Source organism: Talpa occidentalis, unplaced genomic scaffold, assembly GCF_014898055.3.
Source record: "Talpa occidentalis isolate TD23 unplaced genomic scaffold, MPIMG_talOcc4v2.1 talOcc4.12, whole genome shotgun sequence".
Lineage (NCBI taxonomy): Eukaryota > Metazoa > Chordata > Mammalia > Eulipotyphla > Talpidae > Talpa > Talpa occidentalis.
This window is the reverse complement of record NW_023601212.1, coordinates 89,934,412-89,951,588: the sequence shown is the minus strand read 5'-3', so window position 1 is coordinate 89,951,588 and position 17,177 is coordinate 89,934,412. Positions and strand designations below refer to the sequence as shown.

The 17,177-nt window shown below is 50.8% G+C and overlaps 1 protein-coding gene across 3 annotated transcripts in view; it reads left to right on the top strand.

Moving 5' to 3' along the window:
- The first annotated feature begins 1,903 nt into the window (after positions 1–1,903).
- The window catches only part of SCNN1B (sodium channel epithelial 1 subunit beta), a 50,534-nt gene continuing 35,260 nt past the window's right edge, over positions 1,904–17,177 (top strand). The window contains exon 1 of one of the 3 annotated variants that reach the window (XM_054693797.1): positions 1,904–1,987. The gene's annotated coding sequence lies outside the window, so the exon portion shown is untranslated. Of the gene's footprint in view, positions 2,037–2,467; positions 2,502–17,177 lie in introns of those variants that run through there. The other 2 variants (XM_037507424.2, XM_037507423.2) reach the window with 2 other exon arrangements.

Genomic DNA, 17,177 nt, shown 5'->3' with positions numbered 1-17,177 from the left:
GGTGTACAGATAAATTGCTGCAGTTAAAGGCACAGGCTCTGGATTAAGGCTGCCTGGGTTCAAATCCCAGCTCTCATGGTTCTTAGCTGTGGGGCCTTGGACAAGTTACTCAACCTCTTTGTGCGACAGTTTCACATCAATAAAATAAGGGTAACACTTCACATGGGGGGTTATTGTGAGGTTTTTTTTTTAAGATTTATTTATTTATGCATACAAGAACTGGGGTATAGGCCAGAGGTGTGGGAGATGAGAGGATTCACCAAAGACAGAGTAGGAAACAGAGCAGGCAGATGGACCAAAGTACACTGCTGAGGGAAGCAGCAGGTGAGTCAGGAGAGGTCTACTGCACCTTGTGGGTCAGCTCCCTGGCTGGGGATGGAGGAATTCAAGCAGCAGTGATTGCAGATAGCTTCATAGGTTGTGTCTTAACCCCTTGCGCCACCAGGGAGGCGCCGGTTATTGTGAGTTTTGATATGAGTGCTTAGAACAGTTTGTGGCACAGATTAGACGCTATAAAAATTCCAATTCTCTTGTTTTTTTCACTCATAATTTTGAAGCCTATGAAAATCCATATACATAGGTGGAATGTGCTCTTGTTAAGTGTTGTATCATATTCCATCAAATAACAACGATAAACTTCTTTCTACTTATAGAGGGTCATACATTCAAAGTACCAAAAATCTTGGTTGACTAATTTTCCACACTAGGACGCATCCTCCCAAAGGCTTTATCTCTGCAGTAGACAGAAAAGCAACCTCCCCTCCCCGCAAGAAGGCTATGTCCTCATTCCTAGATTCTGTGAGTGTATTAAATTACATGACAAAAGGGAATTAAAATTGCAGATAGAATTAAGGTTGGCAATCAGTTGACCTAGAAATGGAGAGATTATCCTAGATTATCTAAATCAGCCAAATGTAATTACTAGGATCTTTTAAGTGCAGAGGGAGGCAGAAAAGAGAACCAGAGAGATGGCCTGTGAGAAAGACTTGGTTGGACATTGCCAGCTCTTAAGATGGAGAAAGAGGCCACAAGCTCAGGAAAGCAGGCAGTAGCCTGAAGCTGGGAAAGGCAAGGAAATCCACTCTCCCCTGGGCCTCCAGAAGAACACCAGTTTACCCAATGATTGATTTAGGGCTGTGGGACTTACAACCTCCAGAACAGTAAGATAACAAATTGTGTCATTTTAAGCCACTACACTTGCCATCACTTTTTACACAACAGGAGAAAAGTTTCGGTCTCTCAAGAGTGGGATAAAAAGGCTGACCTTTGGGCTAGGCCATGCACAAATTAAATAAAGACCCTTGTGGAGAGGGTATTGGCTAGGAAGTGGCTGAAATGATAGTCCTGGACACCATGGCCTGATGGACCACAAGCAGGAAGGGGAGGGGGGAAGTGAGATTAGAGCAACTGGGAAGACCCTGCAGCCCTGAAGTCTTTTTTTCTTTTTTTATGCATACAAGAGCTGGGGTACAGGCCAGAGATGTGGGGGGTGAGAGGATTCCCCAGAGACAGAGTGGGGAGCAGAACAGGCAGACTGACTGAAATACACTGCTGAGGGGAGCAGCGGGCGAGTCAGGAGAGGTCTGCTGCGCCATGTCCCTGGCCAGGGATCGAACTCATGCTGCAGTGGCTGCGGATTGCTTCATAGTGTGGTGCTCAACCCCTTGCGCCACCAGGGAGGCCCCTGAAGTCTTCAAACCGGGCAGTGGGAGGAAGCCGAGGCCCCAACTCCCAGCCCGGATGCTGTTGGAATTCCTAATGCCCCTGTGGGGCCTTCAGGTAGTGGAGAGGGTGGGTGAGGCAGAGAGAAGGTCACTGCAAAAGCCGAGGAGAGCGAATTCAAAGGTCGGGTGAGGCGCTGCGAGGCTTCCGGGGAAATCAGCTGCACAGGCCAGTTCCTAAGCAAACTCCCGAAAGTCCCCACCTTGCCCCGAGGACAAGCTGTGCCTGCGGGGGTGTGGATGCGACCAGGGGCGCGGCTGTCCAGGTGTGTTTGTGATGTTTCGGTGAGGCTGCGCCGGCAGGTCCACAGAGAGGTAGGATGGATGGTCTTGTGCGATGTTGGGGGCCGGGGGGGGGGGGGGGCAAGGAAGAGACGGGGTGGGGAGGGGCGGGGAATGTGGGGGATGGCGATCTGTTTGGGGGCACGCGTTTGGGGGTCTCAGTGCACCTCTTTGTGGGCGTTGGGCTGCGCGGGGCGGGGCGGGGACCGGGACGCAGGTGCGCGCGGGGCGGGTGGGGCGTCCGAGTGACCGTGCCACGTGGGTGCGAGGGGCGCGCGCCCCCGGGGCTCGGCGGGGCGCGGGGGAGGGCCGGCGCCCCGAGGGGGCGGCGCGGGCGGCGGGGACCGGCGGTGGCGGGGCCGTCGCGGGCAAGCTCCGCCCGCGGGCACTCCCGGGCCGCCCGGCCCTCCGCCGGCTCCCTGGGCGCCGCCTGGCCGCGCGCTCCAGCCCCCGCGCCACCGCCGCCCGGAGCCGCCCCGGAGCCGCCGCGGGAAGCAGGTAGGACGCGGCCCGGCAGCCCCTCCCCGCGCCCCCTCGCCCCGCCGCTGCCCCGGCCTCGGGCCCCGCGGGAGGCGCCGGGGCGCGCGGGCACCGCGGGCGGGGAGAGCGCCCGGCGCGGGGGCGGGCCGCCCGCCGAGGGTTTCGCGGGGTCCGGGCGCCGAGGGCGGGGTGAGGGGTGGCCCTGGGGTGACCACAGCGAAACTTGCGCTCGGGCTGCGTCCGCGCTGGGTGCGGGGGAAGAGCGACGCTTTCCTGGAAGGAGCCGGCAGCTCGCGCACACCCGGGGCGGCGGGGCTCCTGTGTCCCCGCCTCGCAGAGGGGAGCCCCTGGGTGCCCCTGGCAAGTCTCAGAGCCGCCCTGGAACCCAGAGCCCGCGGCTCTCAGCCGCCTCTCAGCCCCTTCTGTAGGAAATGGGTGTATTCTCTGAGGACCCCTCTGGGCCAGATCACCGCGCAGGGGTCAAGGCTTGGGGGACACTCCCCCCCCCCCCTATCTCTTCCCTGTGTTGGGTGGGACAAGGGTGAAAAGGCCCAGCAGGAGTTTGGGCCTCCTGCCTCTAGCGTGGAGGGAGAAACTGAGGCATAGAGAAATTTAGGGGGAGTCAACAGAGATTCTCCATCCACAGAAGCTCCAGAGAGTGGAGGCTGGTGTTTGTCCCTGGCTGAGCAGCCTTCAGCAATCCTTGGGGAGCTGTGTGCCACCCTGTGTCTCAGCACCCCTGACCCCGGGACATCCTTGCGAGACCCTACCTACCCTCTGAGCTGTCATTCCAGGAGGAACACATAGATTCATTCTCTTTTGTCATCTTCCAACTCCTGCCCTCCCCACTTCTCAGAGATTCATAATTTAGGGTGTTCCTTCCAGACCTTGCCTACACCTCTGCAGTTATATGGGTGCATACCAATGGCAGACATGTAACATGTGTAGTAATGTAGGTAGTGTTTAGTAGAACTGCTATCATATTATTCTGCAGCTTGGCTTACCTTCCCGCCCCACCCCCCAGTTATCACTTCCTTGAGTTATCCATGTTGCTGCACATAAATCTAGCTCATTTATTTAACAGCTGAATAGTTTGCTGCATAGATATGCCTTCTGATGGGCATTTAGATCGTAAAATCCAGGAGACTGGTTTTTATTTCAGCCTCTTCTGTACACTGGCATTTCTAGGTTAAGTAAAACGTCTCTCTTCTTTATCCTAAACTAACTTTCAGGATGTGTGTTTGGGAGACAAGGTCCCTTTTCTCCATTGTACATGCACACGTATGCACATAGGCGTAGGTATTTGCACAACACAAGGCACACACATGCACTTGAGTACACAGTGCATGCACATGATAGGCCCTGCACACAGCTCTACTCTTGTACACATGCACCTGCTCACTCACGTGTGTTCTGCATGCACAAGCACACATACTGCACACATGCATGGGGGACACGTACGTACACACTTTCATCCAGTCTGTGGGTGACGACAAACACCACACCCCCTCTCTCTGTGGTCTCTGCTGAGCCCAAAGCCTGGGACTGAGCCAGGCCACAGGTGCTGCCTGTCCAGGCCCCAGTGGGCAGGGTTCCCATAAGGTCCAGGCCCAACACGCAGCTGCCCCCTTTGATGGAGCAGGTAATGCCCACAGGTTATCTCTTGATGCCAATGCCACCCCACCCTTCAATGGAAGACAGAGGAGTTTGGAACCACAGCTAAGAGAAGGGAGTGTCCAAGCTTCCATTTGTGTGCTGCATGCAAGCTTTCCAGGTCCAGGCTGGAATGTGACAGCACCCTCAAGTTTGGTGAAATGCCTGATAACAGCCAGTTGAGGGGAAGCCGGCATTACTGTCCCAGTTCCCCCATTACCTTGCTCAATCAACTCCCCACCTCTCACCACCCCTGCCCCCACCCCCGCCCCCGCCACTGTTTCTGCATCCGACCTCCAAACTGTTGAGTGGGTCAGTGGGACTATCAGACAGCGCTTAGAGCTTTGTCTGCACTCAGATGGCAGGGCATCTGGTTCTGGACAGCGGAGGTCAGGAGACAGCCCCTGGTAGGGTGACACGCAGTCTGATTCAGGAGACAGCCCCTGGTAGGGTGACACGCAGAGCCCCGATTTGGGACCTCGTCCAAGTATGGGCTGGAGAGTCTGAGTGCTATGTGGGACTGAGGCTCCATCTCTGCTTGGCTGGAGTCAAGTTCATCTCACGGGGGGGGTCCAGAAGTGACCCCGTTCTTACAAAGGCCCCTGAGCTGAGGTGCAGAAAGGAAGTGAGCCCAGGGCCGGACCTTTGAGGTTTAGGAGAAAGCAGGCAGGAGGCCTGGGGCAGCTTTTATGAGGACTTTGCTCCTTTCAAAATATTATATTACTCCCAAGATGTTAAAAAGTGGGACTGTCACATAAAACTGTATTTCTGGGGCCTTGTGAGAAAAGAAAATCAGGAAAGCTGACAACTCCAAGCCCAACACATGCCGTGCCCTGGGAAGGAGCAGGTGCAGTACCCACCGGGCCCATCTCTTTCATAAGACGCAGCATAATATAAAAGTGACTAACAGACTCAGAGCCAGCTTCGAATCCCAGCTCTGCCAGACTAGGGTGGTCTTAGGCAATTATTTAGCATATTTATGACTCTATTTACTTGTGTGTAAAAACAGGAATAATTAGTAGTACTTGCCTCAAAGGGTTGTTTTAGGCATCTAATGAGTTGATCTGCCTCAACCTCTTAAAACAGTGTCTGGTGTGTGATAAACACTAAGTGTGGATGATGCTGATGCAGATAATGGTGGTGCTACCTGCCTGGTCCCTGTAAAGATACAATTTGTATCTCAAATTATACTCCACATAAACTGCTGTGGAAACACAAGTGGGGAGGAAAGAACAGAGGGAGGGAGGAAACCCTTGAGTGCCTTCTTTCAAGAAGATGCTGCAATCCTAGAAAATTTTCTGCCCAAGGACAGGAAGAGAACAACATTTCAAGAGAAAAATATAAAGAGGAAGGAATTTCTAAGGTGGGTTTTGAGGGATCAGTAGGAGTTTCTCTGAAACAATGGTAAGAAAGGCATTTCCATGAAGAGTCAACAGCCTTAACAAAGTCCTGGCAGCAGGACCAAGTGAATCATGATTAGGAAGTGACAAGAGATCCAATATGGCTTTCCAGGAAGCCATAGTTTGACGGGAGGAAGAAGATGAAACAAAAGGGATGAAAGAAAAGGACCATAAGATCACTAGGGGATTTACAGCAGGAAAAGGAATAAACATTTCTTGTGTACCTACTATGTGCAAGTGCTCTTGTAATCACAGCCCAAATGTCCTTAATGTGCCCCTGGAAATCAGGGTTTATGATGCCCTTTTTACTGAGGGCAGGGGAACCACTTGCCCCAGAGCTCGCTCAGTGTGTCCGTGGCTGAGCTGGGGTATAGAAATCGTCACCATCAACCAGGCCTCAGCTTTCTCACCATAAAGTTGAGTTAGTACTAGTGAAACTGCATGGCTCTGGTGTGGGGATTAGGCAAGGGAACAGATGCACAGCCCTTAGCACAATACCAGGCACAGAGCAGCAGCTGTTATTTTGATTGGAATGAGGTTTCGAGACCTCTCAGCCTCTTACACCACTGCCAGGCATCAGATGGGGGATCCCAGGGAGTGAATGACCTGGGTTAGTGCATCTCAGAGTTTGGCAACAGTAGGACCCTGGACCAACAACAGCAGGAACACCTGGAGCTTGTTAAAAATACAGATTCTCAGGCTCTGTCCCAGACCCACTGACTCAGGATGTGTTGAATAATCTGTATTTTTTTTAAAAGATTTATTTATTTATTCATGCATACAAGAGCTGGGTTACAGGCCAGAGGTGCAGTGGTGGGGGTGTGTGAGAGGATTCACCAGAGACAGAGTGGGGAGCAGAACAGGCGGATTGAAGTACACCGCTGTGGGGAGCAGTGGGCGAGTCAAGAGAGGTCTGCTGCACCATGTGGGTTGCTCCCTGGCCAGGGTCGAACTTGTGCTGCAGTGGCTGCAGATAGCTTCATAGGTTGGATCTTAACCCTTTGGGCCACCAGGGAGGCCCCTTGAGCAATATGCATTTTAACACACCCTCACTCCCCTGCCAGGTGATTCTGCTGCATGCTAAAGTCTCAGAATCACTGGCCTGGAGAGAAACTTTGAATGAGGTCCCCCAACCCCCTGCATCCAACTCACAGAGGGTGGGAATTCTACAAAGCATCGTGGGGTTGGAATAAAGCACACTCATAATCAATGGAGCAGAGTTAAGAGCCCAGAAACCAGCCTACACATATATGGACAATTAATTTTGACAAAGGAGCTAAGAGCATGAAATAGAGAAAGTCTCTTCAATAAATGGTGTTGGGAAAACTGAGCTGCCACATGTAAATAAATGAAACTAGACCACTATCTCACACCAGACACACAAATTAAGTCAAAATGAGCTAAAGACTTGAATACCGGGCTTGAAATCATAAAATACAAAGAAGAAAACATAGGCAACCAGCACTGACATTGGCCTTAGTGATATTCTTGTGGCTGCATCTCCAGCAACAGGTGAAGAAAAAAACAAGAATAAACAAAAGGGACGACATCGAATTAAAAAGCTTCTACACAGCCAAAGAAACCGGTCTTTGAAGTAAAAAAACAAAAATAAAATAAAATAGAAAGACAACCTTCTGAATGGGAGGAGCTATTCAGGAATCACATTCAGGCAAAGGGTTCCTATCCAAACTGTAGAAAGAACTCATAAAACTCAGTAAAAACAAACACCCCCCCAAATTTTTAAATGAACAGAGGATCTGAATTGATGCTTCTCCAAAGAAGACATACCAATGTCAACAGACACAGGAAAAGATCTTCAGTGTCCCTGATGATTAGGGAAACACAAATCAAAACCACAGTGAGCGCCTCACAGCCTGAGCAGGGCTGTTATCAAGAAGACAAACAATAACCAGCGTTGGCAAGGATGTGGAGAAAGGAACCCACATCATCACTCTTTAGAACTTGCTCTCCTTCCTTGTCTGGAAGCTTCCATTCTGCCCATCTTGAGGGCCTGGGGCAAGATTTACTTTCAGAGGAGTCAAATCCTTCCTAGTGAGGGATGCTTGTCACCCATTGGTGTCTTGGAAACTGCAAATTTAAGCAAAATACTCTTAGGAAAGCAGGTCCTAATAGCACTGTTGCCTTCAGCTCTGCCAGGGATATACTTTTTTCTCACCCACATTATAAGGAAATGACGTTATTCCAGGACCTGTGTTTACATAGGCACGGTAAAATCTGAGGCCACTGGATGCTGGGAATTGTCATTGACTTTGGGAGAAAAACTGAGGATCTTAGGTGAGGAGACTTATTACCCTTTGCACACATGTTGGTGCTCTCTCGATGTATTTTTCCCCTTGCACTTATTATGTTATAGCTATAATCTAACCTTGCATATCTTTCCCCTTGTTTAAAACAAGCATAACATTAGAAAAATGAGAACCCCCTTTGACTGCTGCACAAATGTCTTCAAATTAAAAACAAATTGAGGCCTCCCTGGTGGTGCAGGGGTTAAGTCTCAGCACTATGAAGCTATAGGCAGCCACTGCAGCATGAGTTCAATCCCTGGCCAGGGAGCTGACCCACATGGCGCAGCAGACCTCTCCTGTCTCACCTGCTGCTCCCCTCAGCAGTGGATTTCAGTAAATCTGCCTGTTCTGCTTCCCCACTCTGTCTCTGGTGAATCCTCTCATCCCCCACACCTCTGGCCTGCACCCCAGCTCTTGTATGCATAAATAAATAAATCTTTAAAAAAAAATGAATTAATTAAAATGAATAATAAAAGTAGGGCCTTCAATCACAAAAGAACAAATGCTGTGTGATTCTGGTTGCAGCGGTACCCAGGACAGATTCAGGGAGACAGAAAGTTGAATGGAGTTTACCATAGTCAGAGGGAGCGAGAATGAGCAGTTATTGTTTCCTAGGGATACAGTTTCATTCCTTTTTGGATGATGAAAAAGTTCAAGAATGGTTGCAGAACTATGTGAAGGTGGTAAATACCACAAAGTGGAACAGTAAATTTTCTGTTGTATGTTTCACCACTGAAAAAATTTAGGGATGACTCCCCCCCAAAAAAGTGGAAGGGCTTTGATCAGATTGCTGGGTTGATGTCCTTGGTTTCACCACTTCTCAGCTCTGTGGGATTTTTTAAGATTTGTTTATTTATTTATACAAGCACTGGGTACAGTAAGAAGTGCAGGAGGGTGAGAGAATTCACCAGAGCCAGAGCGGGGAGCAGAGCAGGCAGACTGATGAAGTACACTGCTGAGGGGAGCAGCGGGCGCAGCAGGAGAGGTCTGCGCGCCATGTGGGACCCTTGCTGGGCACAGCCGGGGATCGAACCAGCGCTGCAGAGGCTGCGGGCAGCCTCCCAAGCCAGCGCTCAACCGCTGTGCCCCTGGGGAGTCCTCAGCTGTGTGTGTTTGATCAAACAAGTATACCTCTCGAAGCTTCTGTTTTCCCACCTGCAGAATGGGACTAGCCAGGAATGCCTGCTCACAGGAACCCTGCAGGGGTTACGTGACTTGACCCTCACAAAGCCCCGGCTCTGCATCTCCTGGGGGTTGGGTTAGGACAGTATGGAGTCGAGAACCAGGCACTGGACCAAGTATTAAGACCATCAGATTCAGCTGGGGAGTGTCTCGGGCATTTGTAAAAACACCATCTGTACTTTTATATCACATTTTATTTGCTAATTTTCCCATAATGTAAACTACAAAATGTAGAGTCACACAAAATCTTCTTGTGGTGGGAATACACAAAAGATTCAGCAATTTTTAACCCGGGGTTTGCTAACACCTTCAGAGACCCGAATCCTGGTTCTGCCCCATGTTAGCTGTGTGACCTCAGGCAAGTGACTTAACCTCTCTGTTCAGTTTTCTTATCTGCGAACTAGAGATGACAATAATTCTCACCTCATTGGGATGTTATGTGGAGTGAAGCTGTCAAGTGCTTAGAACAGTGCCTGGCACCCAGGAAATTCTAAATAAATGTTAAATTTGAAATGAGTCTAGAAGAGTCTTAGCAGGTTTGCTTTTAAGGGGATCTTTTTTACACTAAGAAAACTGTTCTAACCAAGATAAAGTCATGGCGCTGAACCAGTTGCGTTCCCTGGGGTGGGTTGGCTGAGCACTGGCTGGAAGAGACTGAAGTAAGATAAGGGGCACCCCACGAATGGGTGGGCAATAGGAGACTGAGGCTCTGAGAAGTTTAGGGACTTACCCTGTGCCCCCTGACTGCAGAGTCTTCAGGATTGGCGGGCTGGAGAGTCCGGAGCCACCAGTGGCCTGACAGACCTCTGGGACAATCGAGGCACCTTGCTTCTCCTGATGTGCTGGGGAGGTCATTACCAGCCAGGGTCTGGAAGGAGGGCGAGATCACCTCTTCAGGAGCTTGGCCTGGGTCCACTCAGGCCCTTCAGCAGGAGCAGGAAGGCGCCTCCCCAAACAAGCTGGCCCCTTGCCAGAAGCTTCCTGAAATTCCCTGTGGCCCTGGCACTGGTCTGTCTGGGAATGTGCTGATTGTCCTGGGAAGAGCGCCACCTGCACCCCAGAGGGATCACCCTTGTGTTTTCTCAGTGGTTTGCACCACAGAGAGGAGCTTGGCTTCACGAGTTTGGTTAGTGAGAGACCACAGAGAACTTTCCAGTCCGAGACTGTGGCCCTGAAGTCAGCCTTTGGGGGATTGTTTTAGAGATGGGAGGGAGGGATGGTCGATGTTTAGGAATGTGCCCGGCGCATGGTAGTGCTCCTTGATGGAAGGAAGATGTGGGGCACACGTGGGGGAGGAGGGAGTGGAAGAGGAAGAGATTTGCATCGTCCACTGTCCTGGAGGCCGGGCATCTGCTGGCCATTTATTAAACTGAGGAGCGCTGGTTACCCATACGCTGCCTGGGGAGACATGCCTCTCCTCAAAGCATTCTTGCCAAAGTTCAGGTGTTAAAAATCCCCAGGCTCCTTAATTCTCTTCTCCAGACACGACGTTTGTGTAACGCTTAGAAGTCTGGGTGTCAGGTGGCTGGAGTTAGAACTCAGCTCCCTGTGATCTCAGACAAGACCCTGAACCACTGAGTCCCAAGCCACCCCTGTGGACTGGGGGAGCAGCTTCTCCTCTGGAGCCTGGTGAGGGGACAGCAAGCTAAGGGCAGGGCACCATAGCCCAGTGGTGGCGGCTCACTGGCCACCATCACCAACCGGCCCGACCTCCTCGCTGCTGATTAACTCCAGAGGGCTGCAGAGTTCGGCCCAGCTTCAGCTGGGATAGGGCGGGGCATAGCACTCAGGGAAGGTTGCATTCATCATCACCACCATGACCCCCATCAGCAACATCGTAGTCTCCTGCATGGTCTCCCAGACCAAGCCCAACCTGCAGATGTGGAAACAGAGCTCTAGGATATGCCACACTGGGCCCTGAAAAGATTAGGAGTTGGGCTCCAAATCTGATTCCTAGTTCTGACACTTTCTAGCTGTGTGACTTTGGGCAAGTGAGCTAACCTCTCTGAACCTCAGAGTCCTGCTCTGTAAAACAGGAATGGTTACAGTTCCTGCCTCTGAGAGTTGTGATCAGGGTCAAGTGAGCTGGTGCATATAAAGCACTGGCACAGGGCCTGGATCAAATCATAAAAGACAAATACGGGAAAATACTGGCCAGGGAGCTATGGTTAAGAGAACAGCTTGGGAAGTTGGGCTGGGAGTTCCCAGAAGGCCTGGATGGTGAGAGGCAGGTGCTGCCCGAGAACAGGTGCTGAGGGCCAGCGTGGGGGCAGGACTGGAGAGAACACTCAAGGGCCCTTCTGTCTTTCTAAGGAGCCAGGGTGTGGAGGGGGGCGGAGCAGGGGACTCTCACCTGCAGCAGGGCTGGAGGCTCAGAACTGAAGCTGCCATCAGTCCAGTCTGAGCAGGGAGCAGGATCCTTTCCCAAGCTGAAGGAGGAAGTCCCAGGAAGAACCATCCACTCCGCACTTCTGACCCAAAAGCGTCTCAAAGCTGCCAGCACAGACCACTTACCATCATGACATTTCCTTCTGGGCCCTTCCCCCACTTTGACTATTTATTTCTGAACAGCAGTAACAGTTGGCCTTCAAGGTCAGTCCCACGCCAACCCTGAGCATCTCACCTCGGGCCTCCAGGGCTGCTGCAAATAGCCTGTGGCTTGTTTGCTCCACCAATCCAGGTGTTCCTAACACAGACGACACTGGGAACAAGACCCCCTAGAGTTGTGCAGCGCACAACCCGCACAGCCATATCCGGCAGCTCTCTGCAGCCTGAAGAGGGTGCAGAATCTACCAGCTGCAGCTCAAGACAGAGAAGTCTGAGTGGTATCTGGGTGCCAGTCCAAAGGCAGAGAGCCCAGGTTTGCTGCCCAAGGCTTGTCTTTGAGAAAGTTGTGTCTGAGCATTGTGGGTGATGGGGTATTGACTCCTCTTAACATTGCTTATTAGGACCCAGTATGTAGCTCGGGAGTGCGACATAATTCAAGTCTGCTCTGCTGCTCTCGCTGTGTGACTTTGGGCATATGACCTCTCTGTGCTCCGTTTTCTCGTCTAAAGGATGGGTACATATAACACGCCTGGGAATATATATGCTAGTTCCCCTTTTCTTGTGGACTTGCCCTGAGAAGGAGATGCAATGAGGCGGGAGGCTTTAAGCCCAGCAGCTGCCACAGAAATGGTGTCAGTATTGCTCTGCAGGGAGGTGGGACATGGATCGCCCATTGGAAGGCAGCTCCCCGAACTCCTGCCAGATGTCAGATCTGGGGCCCAGTTTGAAAAGTCTTTGGCTTGGAGCTAGATCAAGCCAATACTTGATAGGGCCTTGTCAACGTAACCTGTTCAAAAATCAGGTGTTACTAAGGTTTTGGGGACTGTGTAGGGAAGATTGTGCAGGCCATTACCAGGAAGAGGACAGGCTGCAGGTGAGGCCTCGGTGCCTCACTTCATTCCTTCTAGCCCAGGGGCCAGCAAGCTAAGGCCCAAGGCCAAGTTCAGCCCACTCCGGTTTTGTACAACCTGTGAGTTAAGAACAGTTTTTCCATGAAAAAAATCATGACAAAAATATTCCATGCACATGATAGGCAATTCAAAGCACAGTGTTTATAAATAAGCATTTATTTTCTAAGACTGCTTTCGCACGTCCATAGTAGCTGGGTCTGATTTAGCTTCGGTTTGATTGTTTTTAATATCACCCACTTGGCCTCTGAAGGCATTTAAGTTTGAGACCCTTAATTTAATGGTAAGGAGCTGTAAGCCACCGTGTCTCAAATCTCAACACGCACATTAGTCCCCTGGGCTCCTGCTAAGTGCAGATCCTGGCGCGGTAGGTCACAGGCGGCCTGAATTCTTTATCTGTAACAAACTGCTAGATGTTGCTGACCTGCTGTCCTGGGGACATACTTTGAATAATAAGGCTGTAGACTTTGGTTCTCAAATTAACTCTGGCCAGAATCTCCAGGGAGCAGGGAGCCATTAAAACCCAGATTGCTCCATGGCTTGGCAATTGCGGGCAGTTCTGCTATGAACACAGGAGGACATAAGTCTTTTTGTTTTAGAGTCATCGTATTCTCTGAGTAAATATCTAGCAAAACAAAACAAAAAACAACCCAGATGGCTTGTTCAAACACAGAGTCTCTGATATGGGAGGTGAGGGTGGAGCCTGAGGATTCTAGCAGATTCCCCGGGATGCAGCTGCAGCTAGTCTATAACCAGACTTTGACGAGCAGCGCTCTGGATCTGGGTCTACCCTGTGCATCCGACCCGTCGATTCTCCACTGGGGTGGGGTGCTCTGAGATCCCCCAGATGATAGAGTCTGTATTCTCCCTGAGGTCAGAATCCATGACACCAGCTGTCACGGAGGAAATTAGGTCTTTGTTGACTTCTTCAGCCAACTGTCTTTTCAACCAGACCCAAGCAGTTTCCTCAAGTTCAAACACAATATTAAAAGACATAATGGAAGCTCAGGACAGCAGAACTTTCTGTCCATTCCTTGCAAACCTCTTCCCCATTCCAAGTGGTTCTTATCTATGCGTTTTACAACAAAGTCCCCCTCGCTCAGGTTTGAGTCCCACCTAAGGGGCTTGATGGGAAGAGAGGGGGGTGTGCCCCACAGACAGATGTGGCTGCTGCAGCCCCAGGCACATGGGCAGGGCCCACTTGAGGGTCAGATTGGGCCCAGCGCCATCCACCACAACTGCCTCAAACAAGAATGACCACCCGGATGAGGACCGGTTCCCAGAGTCCTTGAACTTGAGAGGGCTGGCAGCCGGATCTGGATGGGTGAGCTTAAGGATATCTGAGACTGAATTATTTCATTCTCTTCCTGGACCCTTGAGATCAGGGACTCTCTGCCATTGCGGGGCCCTGGAAGCCAGAGTCCCTGCCGCTGCACACCCAGGCAGGACCGTCAAGTCCTGATCGACAGGGACAGCACTTGGGGCCAGCCCGGGGGTGGGCAGTGCTCGGGTGCTTGGGGAGACTTGGGTAGCCCAGCACTGGCTCTCCACCCCCAGCAGGGTGACCTTGGGAAGTGGCTGTGCCATGGAAGCTGGCGTCTCTCGCAGGATTGACTGGAGGGTTAAATGAGATGCTAGATGCTACAGGAAGGAACCCTGACAGTTCCTGGCACATATTAGGTGCTTGACAAACTGCTAAAGGAATGATGATTATTTAGTTCTATCAACTGCCCCACCACAACCTTCCTCCCACTGTCTTGCAGCCTGGCAGAAACAGTTCACTTGTGCTCCAAAAGGCACCTATTTGGCAGCAACTGTATTCACTCTGTGTGCAACCATTACTTAAGGGACTGCTGTGTACCGGCCCTGGTGCTAGGTCAGCGCTGCCCAATGTAAATATCACAGAAGCCACTTAAGATGTTCTAACAGCTACATTAGAGACAGAAGTAAAAAGAAACAGGGGAACTTAATTTGAATCATCTATTTTATTGAGCCCATTATTCAAAATATTATCGCTTGAACATGTCATGGCTATTAAGCATGACTAATGTGATTTTTTGTCTTTGATGTGTCTTTTTAGAAGTTTGAATGGCAGTGAAAAAATAATATAAAATTTGCCACCTTAACCATTTCTAAGTGAACAGCTGAGGATGTAAAATACGTCCACATTCTTGTGCACCCAACTCCAAAGCTCTTTTTCATGGTGCAAAGATTAAAATTTTCTGCCTCTCTATTCCCTTCAATGTCTGCACTTACAGCTCATCCACTGCTCAGTACTTGCTGCAGATGGAGAGTGGCCACCGCATGGGACAGAGAAGCTCTGCTGCTGGGGTGAAGCACCCGTGGGGAGTTTGAAACAGTAGTGATGGGACACAGACAGGAAACACGTGAATAGATGAGCCAGTCTCCTATGGCATTGCAAAAATGAACAGGGCAGTGGGCTAGAGCGCCTGGGGGTTGGCAGAGCCAGGCTTCCCAGAAGCAGCCAGCCCTAAGAAGACGCAGAAGGATGGCCCACCATCCTGCATCAGACTCTGCAGACGATTCAAAAAATGTATAAATGCCAGCCCCCTCCTGGACCCTCAGGGTCAAAGTCGCTGTGCCTGACACCCTGGCTAGTGTATTTTTAGGAGCTGGATCAGGCAGGAGAGTCTGCAAGCTGCCCAGGGAGCACAGCAGGAACAGCAGGTGCAAAGGAGGTGCAATGCCCTTGGCATGCTGGAGGAGCAGATGTGAAGGAGAGGGGATAGAAGGTGGTCCTGGAGGAAGGCAGGGCCAAGCTTGGGTTTTATTCCAACTGTGATGCAAAGCCATCGCCAGACATGTCGAAAGAAAATTTCAAGATCTTTTTGCCAACAGTTCTAGACACTTACTCTTTGTCTCTGCCTCAGTACAAACAAGCAAGAAGCTTAAGGTATTCTTACCGCCCTTACCCTGGTCATAAGGAAGGACTTCCAAGGCTGGTGTTCAAATAGGGGAGTGTGTCTTCATGGAAGGTTGTGGAATACCTTGGTTGGAGGGAGAAAAAGGAATGGATTCACTCCCGAACCTAAATCATTCCTCACTGGTAGAAGGGAGAGTACAGAATGGCTCATCCAATCCTAGACTGGGGGGGAGATTCTAATCTCCTTTGTCCTCACCCTCTGCTCACCCTTATGCTTTCTGGTTCTTTCTCTCTTTCTAGCTTTTACTAGTTAGCTAGGACTGCGATAACCAAATCACAGCCTGGGAGGTTTAAACAACAAAAATTTACTTTCTGACCATGCTGATGGCTGAATTTTCAAGATCAAGGCGTCGGCAGGATGAAGATCCCTCACGGCCTCTCTCCTTGGCTTGAGACGGCCACCTTCTCACTGTGTCTTCAAGGAGTCTTTCCACGGGGAGCATGAAGCCCCCAGTCTCTCGGGGTGTCCACATTTCCCCTTCTCCTAAGAACCCCAGTCAGATTGGATGAGGGCATGCTCCGGTGGCCTTCTTTTAACCCAATGGCCTCATCCAAGACCTTTCTCCAAATACAATCATATTCTGAACTCTGGGGTGAGGACTTTAAGATAGGAGTTTGCAGGGGGTGGGGGTTGGGGGTTGTTCACAACGCAGTCCATATCATACCTCAAAGGAGCAAGTGGAAGAGGGGGGACCAGGGACTGTTCTCTCCCCCCAACTTTGCCCTCCACACACACACATTCACGCACACACAAGCACCAGTAATTCTGGAAGTGTTTAGGTAAAAGTCACCTTCCAATGGCAAAGATTTCCAGATAGGTCCATCCCACAACCATACCAAGCCTTGCAGCTGGATGTCAAGTCTACCCCAGCCCTGAAGTCCAGACATATTTATTGAGCACCTACTATGTACAAATCCAAGCCCAAGCACTGGGGAATCTGCTGCAGGACCCCCGCACCCAGTAAGACTGATAAGAGAGGGATTACATCACCATGACATAGGGCACTTGGGAACAGACAGAAGAAGGGCTGGTCCATGGAAAACATGGAGCTTCAGGGAGGGAAGATGACTTGCACCCAGCAGGACTGGGGAGCTTCCTGGAAGAGGTGGCACTGGTGCTGGACCTGGAAAGAAGTTTTGGGGGGAAATAGCATGAGTAAAATCATGCCAGGGAAATTGCACACCAACCTGAGGGTGTTAAGTATGATTTCCCCTCATTTTTACAGGTGGGAAAATCAGGGCACAAAGAGGATAGATCGATTCCACGAGGTCACACAGCTAGTAAGGACAGACAGAGCTGGGATTTGAGCCCAGGTTCTTCATCACTACCCCAGCTTGAAGGGAAATGAGGGGAATAAAAGGAGGCACTGGTAGTTGGGGCGAAGCAACCTGACAGCCAGCTAGGGGTGGCCTCTACTGTGCAGGGAGGAGCTCTTGAAAGTTTCTGACTTGGGCCAGCTCAGCCTCCGGGAAGTGCCGCCTCAAACAAATCATTCATTTATTGAAGCGGGAAACTCCCCATCCAGCACCTGTCCTTTGTAGAGCAGTTAAGTATCCAGGTTGACATATTTAACTTTGCAGAGGTGTGTAAACTTAGCGGCCACCTACAGGTTTTTATCTTTCTTTCTCCTAGTAATGATAATAATAGCCAACATTTAGTCAACAGTATGGTGAGTGTTTTATATGCAGTATCTCATTTTAATCCTCACTGCAGGGGGTGGAGGGGACCCAGCAGGAAGGTGCTATGTGGGACT